We start from the raw sequence: 8398 nt of genomic DNA, 5'->3' as shown, positions 1-8398 counted from the left end.
CCCCCAGGTAAAGGACCAGGGTGAGTGACTTCCTTTCTGTCTCAACAGCACACTGGCTAGAATAAGGGGGTTATTTATAGCTTGTTCAAAAGACTGGCCAGCTACTTCTCCTGACTGCAAAGCAGGGTGCTATTTCTTGCATTGCCCCCCTGCATGCCCACCACATGACCTATAACGCTCATACACAGTCAGCCACTACACTCCCTTAATCCACACTGTGTCTCTTGTTTCAGGCAGGCCATGGTACCTCCCAGATTCTCTTTCCCATATGGATCCATCTGATGGCTACAAGATTTGAGACACAAAAATGAAGCGGAAGCTGGGCTGCCATGGTGAAAGACAAGCAGGACCATCTGGTCAACCTCAAGCAGCCCTTCTTCACTCCCTGTTTCCCATGCACTTTGCCAAGTCTGCCGGCCCACAATAGCTTCGGGCCCTCCACCAGGCACAGAGTCACAGCCTGCAAAGTAGCATATTACAAAGGGACAGCCAACTGTGTAGATGTCGTTTCCCAGACCCTTGCTAGCAGTCTCTCATTGCATTTCCGTATTAGCAGCCAGTTGGATACAACTTCTACTTTTCTGCAAGCTCACACTTAGCCAGTCTCACCAAGGCAGATGGAGTCAGTGACTCTTTCTTTGATTATTCTATGCCCATCTTGAGATCTTCTCTTTCCCACATCAACATTTCTCTGAGTACTGATTAATCTATTAGAGGATCTATTTCATATTTCCAGTGGTTCTGTTTTCATGACTGACACATGTGAACTAGGAATAATAACAAATAATAAGGTTAAGGCTTACTAACACGTTTATTTTGTGCTGCTATAACAAAATACCTGAGGCTAGATAATTTATAATAGAAAGAAAGTTTCTGTCTTACAGTTCTAGAGGCCTGAAAGTCTAAGATCTAGGAGTCAACATCTGGACTTTCTTATTATACAATTTTGTTCCACTTGAGAAGCTAAAGAGAAAACCAATAGACCATAGGGAGCCTGATACAGTCACAGGCATAAAAGGACCAGTGATGGTAGAAGTAGGCATCTCAGGCCTGCTCTTCAGGCATGGTGAATGGAGTAACCCTGCTCTCCCAAGTGACTCCGTAAGACCATTTCCCCTTTTATCTTTCCCACCTTCCTTCTTTATTTTTGAGGCAGGGTCTCACTAAGTAGTCCAGCTTGGCTCAAGACTCATGGCAATCCTCCTAGTCAACTTCCTCAGAAACCTCAGCAGTCTGCTTCCAGAAGGTGGATTTTATCTCCATGTTCTAACCCTCTAAGAAGGACTCCATGACCTTGGTGTTTTCTACACACACATGGGGTTGAGATGAAAAATGGAAGTGATGGTGGTGGTGCTAGTAAGTAAGGAGCGTCCTGTATCCCAGCCTACTTTACTCCTTCACTAGTGAGTAAGTAAGGAGCATCCTGTATCCCAGCCTCCTTTACTCCTTCTCTAGTGAGAAAGGAGCATCCCGTATCCCATCCTCCTTTACTCCTTCACAGTAATACCCACTCTCAGTTACAGATGTAGAAACAGGTTCTAGGGAGTGCAAGTACCTTGCTGAGGTGAGCTAGGTTCTCTTTGTTTGCCTGGCTAGCCCTTCACATTCTGAGATGTGCATTGCATTTCAAGCAGTTCCAAGAAAATCGCATAGAAAACCCATATCCAGGATCCATAGGAACAATGAATTGAAGTTTGTTAATTCCATCCCAGCTCCCTTCCTCCTAATCCAGACCACTTTCCAGCCCATGCCAGTATATAGTAGAGCACAGACATCCTTACAGCTATGAAGATTAACAGTGTCATTTATTACACCTGCTACAAGGAAGCGTGTGTGATGCCGTACCTCAGGCACTCATCCCCGCCCCCAAATCTAAACTGCACAAACAACATCATTAAGAAGAAAAACACAACATAAAATTAATGTGGTTTTTGAAATGCCATAGACTTGAGATGAGCTGCAGACTGGGTCAAGAGAGCCATTTCTAGGCTTCTTTCTAAATGATGTGGACAGGGAATTCTTCCTGGGGTGTTGAGGGATGGATGCAGATTGTTGTGCTCAGTCCTGTCTCAGTGCCAGCCTGTGAGAGGCAGTTCCATCTGCTCTACCTGCAAGAGCTGGAAAGTTCTGTCAATGAACCTGAGGAGCCTTCCCTCCATGGTTGATCATAGGGTGGGGACAAGCCCAGCTCCTGTCTGGGAGTTGCTGTTTAGAGGACCAATCATAGGAAAAGTAGGCTGCCATTAAGGGGCAGTATCAAAGGAGGCTTGCAGGGTCCCCACAGAATTTGATCAGTAGTATAATCCGTTCTCCAACTGCCATCTCTGTCCTTTACCTGGTGTGGTCCTCTGGGCTATTCAGAAAGGTTGAAAAGGCTGGGAGCCTTCCTGACTAAGTCTTACTGGTTGTTCTAGCACAGACTTAATACAGCTAAGCAACTGTATAGCCGCAGAGCACGTGCTGGCAAGTATCAAAGCTACTTTTCTTTTGTTTCAAACAAGGTTCTGTAACCATAGTAACTTGTGACAATATATGTCAGAAGCAGCATCTTGCTTAGAGTGGTAACAACGTGCTGAGGATGACGGTGCCCTGGGGCTGAGTCTACCTCCCAGGAGAGAACCGTGACTAAGCCGACTTATGAGGCAGAAGAATAGCATGGAGACTATGATGGGGAAAGCCCTGTGGGAAGGCTGCAAAGTGATCATATGAAAAGAACAGGTTGACAAAATAGGAGGCTGAAGGGTTTGCAAAGGTAAGAAGTCTCTGGTGGCTGCTCCTCTGCTTCTCTGATTTTTTACGAACCTCTAATCAGCTTTTACTGATATCTAACTCCAGGTTTTTATTGATAAGACTAATTAGGATCATGATTCACTACCCTAGCTGAGGCAGTCTAGATCTAGACATCTGTGCAGGTGCAGAAGAGGGCACAAAGACGCTCCAGAGTGCGTGGAGGTGACCTGTGGCTCAGGGGTGGAGACTTCAGATGCTCATAAAACATGTGACACAGGAAGTAGTTTGTAGAACTGTACCTCACAGATAAAGCAGTTCCAGGAAGCCTGTGACAACTATGCAAATGATCCCCAAACCCATGTTATGTGACATTAACTCCCTATTTCTTTATAGAGAGGAGCTTTGAGCTATTAACTTTGTCTGTTTTGGACTCCTTTCTTCCTTGGAAATACTACCTTTTCACAGTGAACTCCTTGACCTTGCTCTAACTGCTTGCTTTTCTTCAGTTCTTTGTTCTGGGACATAAGAAGCAGGAGCCCCTTGGAGGTATGCGTTGAACCTATGTCCACCGGTACCATCGCAGTAAAACCTGCACGTTTCCCTGCTCTCCTCTCGTGGTTTTCTATGGAATGAGGCTGTGGACGACTGCTGCAGAATGTAGAGAAACATAAGGCTCTTTCCCCACTTGTCTGAACTGTAAAGAAATCCATTTTTATTTACCTGTGTGAAACAAGACCATCACTCTCTAGTAGCAAATACATGAGACCAGAGAAAGTGAAGCAGTTTTGATTTTAGGATTCTGCAGTCACTGGCATCGGTCTAGATAAAAGGCAAAAATGGCCTCTCTATTGATTTGATACAAAATGATTTTTTTTAATTCGCAATCACATTTATTTGCTACCCTGAATTCCCCATTGGCTGAATTCTCAGGGAGGTACACTCTTCCTGGTGTCCAGTATTACTTCCTCCCCAAAGTCGCCATCCTATTGGTTCAGGACATAAAAACAATAGCCTAGTGACTATTCTGAGGATTGAGATTCCCTCCCATTTCTAATAAGTAGATTCAGTCACATTACAGACCAACTGTAACTTTCCAACCCTAGGATGAACTGAAAGCACCCAGACAAGCAGACGCTAACTTCCTGTTATGGAGGACAGGGACCCACTGCCTCCTGCTTCTCTGTGACTCTCTCATGTCTCTAAAGACACCTCCCACTGAAACTGAACCATGGTGATTTATTTCTTACATTTGCCAATTTATATTTTCAAATTTTCTTTGAACTACAGAGAAAGTAAAGCAGAAGTATATGGACCCAAGTGGGCAATGATAGTCCTGGAGGCAGTATAGAGTCATGGATGCTGAGGGCCCCTCTGTGAGGATGAATAGCATCCGCTATAGCTACCGGTAAAATTTCCAAATGGTATCCCACTTTGCAAAGCTGCTTCTGGGTCTGGTTCTTTTGTCCTCTTAGTGACCTGTGTTGGCTTTTTAGGTGACTCACCTAGACTATACCCAGACTTGTAGAGCAAAATCCCTGTCTCTGACATCTCCAACATGGTAGGGCAGCCCAACATCCCAATGTGTCAGTTAAAGGGAAAGGCAAAGGGGGGACATTGAGAAGAAGGACAAATAGAGGAACCCAGTAACCCCAAGTTTGTCCTTGGTGTATTGAAATGAGTTTACGATTTCAACAGAGAAAGAACTGAGAGACAAGAGGAATGTGTAGTTTAGTCACTCTGGTCTCGGAGGGGCTGGTTGGTCACTGTCTAAACATTGGTTCTGCAAAGTGTCAAAGATCTCCTTAACCTTTCACAGTATAGGGCATAAGCAGGTCCCCATGAGATGAGCACTTCATTCCAGGATACAACCCCATTCTTGTGGTAGCTGCCCTTGTGGTGAGGGGTCTGTCCTGTGCCACTCTGCTCTTCCTGGAACCTGAGGTGACTGCAGGTTTAGGACAATGACTGGTTGTTCTGTTCTCTCTTTAAAAGGGGTATGATATGATATGATATGATATGATATGATATGATATGATATGATATGATAGGCTATGAGACAGGCTTCCTTGAAGGGTTGCTAGGCTGCATCTGGGCACAACCACACAGGTGATGGAGCCAGGACAAAGGAGCCAGGACAAATAAAGACAGAGATTCTGCATGTTCGCACTGTCTCTAGTTGTTTGCAGGGCTCTAGTGACCAGTGGATGGCTTTCAGCAAGAGTGCCTTCTAGCCTCTGTTGTGAGATTGCTGGGGCCTCTGTCTGGGTTCTTAGCATCCTACATGAGGCTGGAGGAAGGGCTCTGTGACACACCTCTGGGGTCCCTTGACCAGGTCACTGGGCAGTCTGAACAGCTCTTCTAGATTTATTCTAAGTCACCTGTGTGTTAACAGGTTGGTGTCCCTGTTTCCTCATGATTTCAGCCACATTTTGTTGACTTCAACTTTGTATTTGGGAAGCAATGGTTTTCAAGATAATCTCTCCCTTAAGGTTCCCAAGACAATGTGTGTGTCAACATTTATTTAGCTCTAAGTTGTGGGAATAACGGTATTTTTGCAAAACATCTTCTCCATTGCCCCTCTCTCCTATTTTTAAGATGCATGTCTTGAAAGCACATACCCCAATGAATATTGGAAATTTCATTCCTTTCTTCTTTACTCACTTGGTATCAGTTTATCTGTCATGAAGTGCTCAGCTGGCTTTCTGTGGGTCAGCAATCAGAAGAAACTGAGTCATGGGAGAGGAATGGAGTCCAAGGTCACAGACATTGCCTGGAAGGTGCTCTGCTCTGACTGTAAAATGGGAACCTTCCTGACAAGAATAAAGATAACATGAAGAGAGACACCGCTGTGTCCTCCCTTAGACTACCAGATCATTCAGATAATGACCCCCAAGGAACCTCGAGGCAGCCAGACTGGAAATGTTTCCTGTAAAGAGATCTCACGCAGTGCAGACAACTTTTCAAACCATCCTGAGGAGACACTGGGGCAGAGCAATGATGCCAGGCAGGACCACACCTTCACCAGGACAGCCTAGTTATGCGTGCTTCTTTGTCCTCTATTTAAACCCAGATCTTATGTCAGGACCCCCAAGATGGACTCGGGGGTCACTGGGCTTCTTCATTTACTCTTCTTGACAACATGGTCACACTGATTATATTAATCTCTTCTCTGCTTCAGGTGGCCCAGCCCAACTTGGTAGAGATCCAGGTGACCAAACTTACCCTCAAGACTGTGGTACAGAGAGGGTCTTTGCCCAGAGCTGCATTTCACTCTGGCACCCACTGCTTTGTGACCTACACAGCCCCAGTGAGTCTTTCAAGCTTGGGTTTTCATCAATAAAGGTATTGATCATGCAAGGTCATGGAGTTAGTGGGGAGATTCTATTAGTGTGTATCAGAAAGTGCTTGGCACTGAACTCAAAGCACATTAAGGACCTTACAGCTAGCTTTTATGAATATGAGGGACTCCGGGCAGGCACGGGGCTGCCCAATCTCATTAGCTGCTGACATCAGGACTTGTGTGGATTTGGTTTGGGATTTACAATTAGGAAACTAAATGTCAACTTTCTGCAAAGCATTAACCAGCTCACACAATTGGATATTTTCACAGGGCAAATTGTACCACAAAACAACTTTTTTGGACTTTATACCTTTCCTCTGCTCACCCTTAACCCACTTGTAGCATCCCTCTGTGGCATGTGTCACGGGTAATATAATCTGATGATGACCCTGTCCCTTTCCTACCCCACTCTGTGTGTATGTATGTATGTATGTATGTATGCATACATATAATGTACACATAGAAGCATGCACACACACATACACACAAATATACTGAATTACGCATCAGTTGGGATAATAGCATGCATAATATTTCTGCAGCCCACTGTGGTATAGTTCAATACTTTTTGTGTCAGTAAAGATTATTCTACCTAATGATTGCATGGTGTGAATTTTAACTTTATAAATCTTTTGAAATTTATTTCTAATTTTTGCATCTTCTGAGTGACATTTTGATAAAGATCTTGACATGTGTATCTTTGTATACAGCCATCAGGTTCTTATAAAACTGTCTAGACACAGGAATTTTGTGTCAAAGGATATGCACATTTTTTATAACTTTTATTCCATCTTGCCAACTTTTCCATCAGAAATTCTAGATCGATGTATACTCCTGTAGAAGAACTCTGCCAACTGAGGTGTCTTCACTTAGAAACACATGCCAGTTGGAAAGAGGAGCACAGTTTCCCCATCCTCCTTTGATTTCCAAATCAGAACATTTTCACACCTTTGTTGCCTTCACTTCTAGAGTGGAAAGGAGAGGTGGGATGAAGCTGAAAACATAATTCTCCTTAATAAGTCTCCTTGGCTCCTTGGACTCAAACGAGAAGTAAGAAGAGTCTGGTAGTAGATAATTACTATCTCACAGGAAAGACCACATCCAACAGAATGCACCAAGGCTAAGAGATACCGTGTCTACTGAGTTCTGGTAGTAAACATAGTAATTAAGAGTCTAGGGCCTGGAAGAGCTCCTGCAAGAGGGTGAAAGAAAAGCCCTCCGTCTTAAAATATGAAGGCTTAGTGGAATTTTAAGACCTTTTCAGGAACCTTAGAAAGACGTTTCTGTCATAAAATAGCAAGGTATAACATTCACACACAGACACTTGAGAAGCCAGTCTTCCATCTTCTCTGCTGTCCCTGTACTCGCCAACAGCTGAAGCTCTGAGGGATAGCATTCAAAATGAAGACCTCAGAAGGAAACCCTGCTAGGACCTAATTACTGCAGGAGGTTGCCTATAGCCCACTCTAGGGTAGGCCGCATTCAAGCTTACATGTTTATCTTGCCTGTGATAAAATGAGTCAGTGTACAGGAGCTGGCATGCCCCTGTGTGTGTGTGTGTGTGTGTGTGTGTGTGTGTGTGTGTGTGTGTGTGTGTGTGTGTGTCTATGTGTCTGTATGTGTTCACTTATAAAAGTCCACAGGAAAACTTTTGATTGGAGAGTCCTGGCCAAGGTTGGGCAGCACCATCCGTAGGCAAGTGAACCCAGGCTGTAAAAGAACAGGAAGCATGAGGCAGAGTGCTAGCCAGTAAGCAGCCTTCCTCTAGGTTTCTGCCTGAAGCTCCTGGCTGACTTCTTGCCGTAGCTTCCCCTGACAAGGGACTGTCAGCTATAAGATCAAATAAACATTTTCCCTAGCCGGGCGGTGGTGGCGCACGCCTTTAATCCCAGCACTCGGGAGGCAGAGCCAGGCGGATCTCTGTGAGTTCAAGGCCAGCTTGGGCTACCAAGTGAGTTCCAGGACAGGCGCAAAGCTACACAGAGAAACCCTGTCTCGAAAAACCAAAAAAAAAAAAAAAAAAACATTTTCCCACCCAAGTTGCTTTTGGTCAGTGCTTTATAACACTGATGGAGAAGTACATCAGCACACACAGTAAGCAAAGCCATATGTATTAGTTTAAATTTTTGTTTTTGACAGCCACTGTAGTTCATTGAGCTCCACAGAGATGGCGCCAGGGCAATGGAGAGTCAGACAGGCACTGGATGACTGCCTCTCTGAGGAAAACCAGCTGAATATGGGCAGAAGAGATTCTAAAAAGCCAAGAGGCAAAGCATTGTGATGGTTAACATTATGTTTAAAGTTTAAACTTACTAAAAGGAAAAATAC

The 8398-nt window shown here is 44.5% G+C and overlaps 1 long non-coding RNA gene across 2 annotated transcripts in view; it reads left to right on the top strand.

Annotated features, from left to right (window-relative positions):
* The first annotated feature begins 2582 nt into the window (after positions 1 to 2582).
* The window catches only part of LOC128104467 (uncharacterized), a 72164-nt gene continuing 66348 nt past the window's right edge, over positions 2583 to 8398 (top strand). For both annotated transcript variants that reach the window (XR_008216015.1, XR_008216014.1), the window contains exon 1: positions 2583 to 2752. This is a non-coding gene — a long non-coding RNA (uncharacterized LOC128104467). The remainder of the gene's footprint in view (positions 2753 to 8398) is intronic.

Source organism: Peromyscus californicus, unplaced genomic scaffold (assembly GCF_007827085.1).
Source record: "Peromyscus californicus insignis strain IS unplaced genomic scaffold, ASM782708v3 Scaffold_8__1_contigs__length_139910024, whole genome shotgun sequence".
NCBI lineage: Eukaryota > Metazoa > Chordata > Mammalia > Rodentia > Cricetidae > Peromyscus > Peromyscus californicus.
Note: the sequence above shows the minus strand (reverse complement) of the source record. Positions and strands in the feature narration are given on the sequence as shown.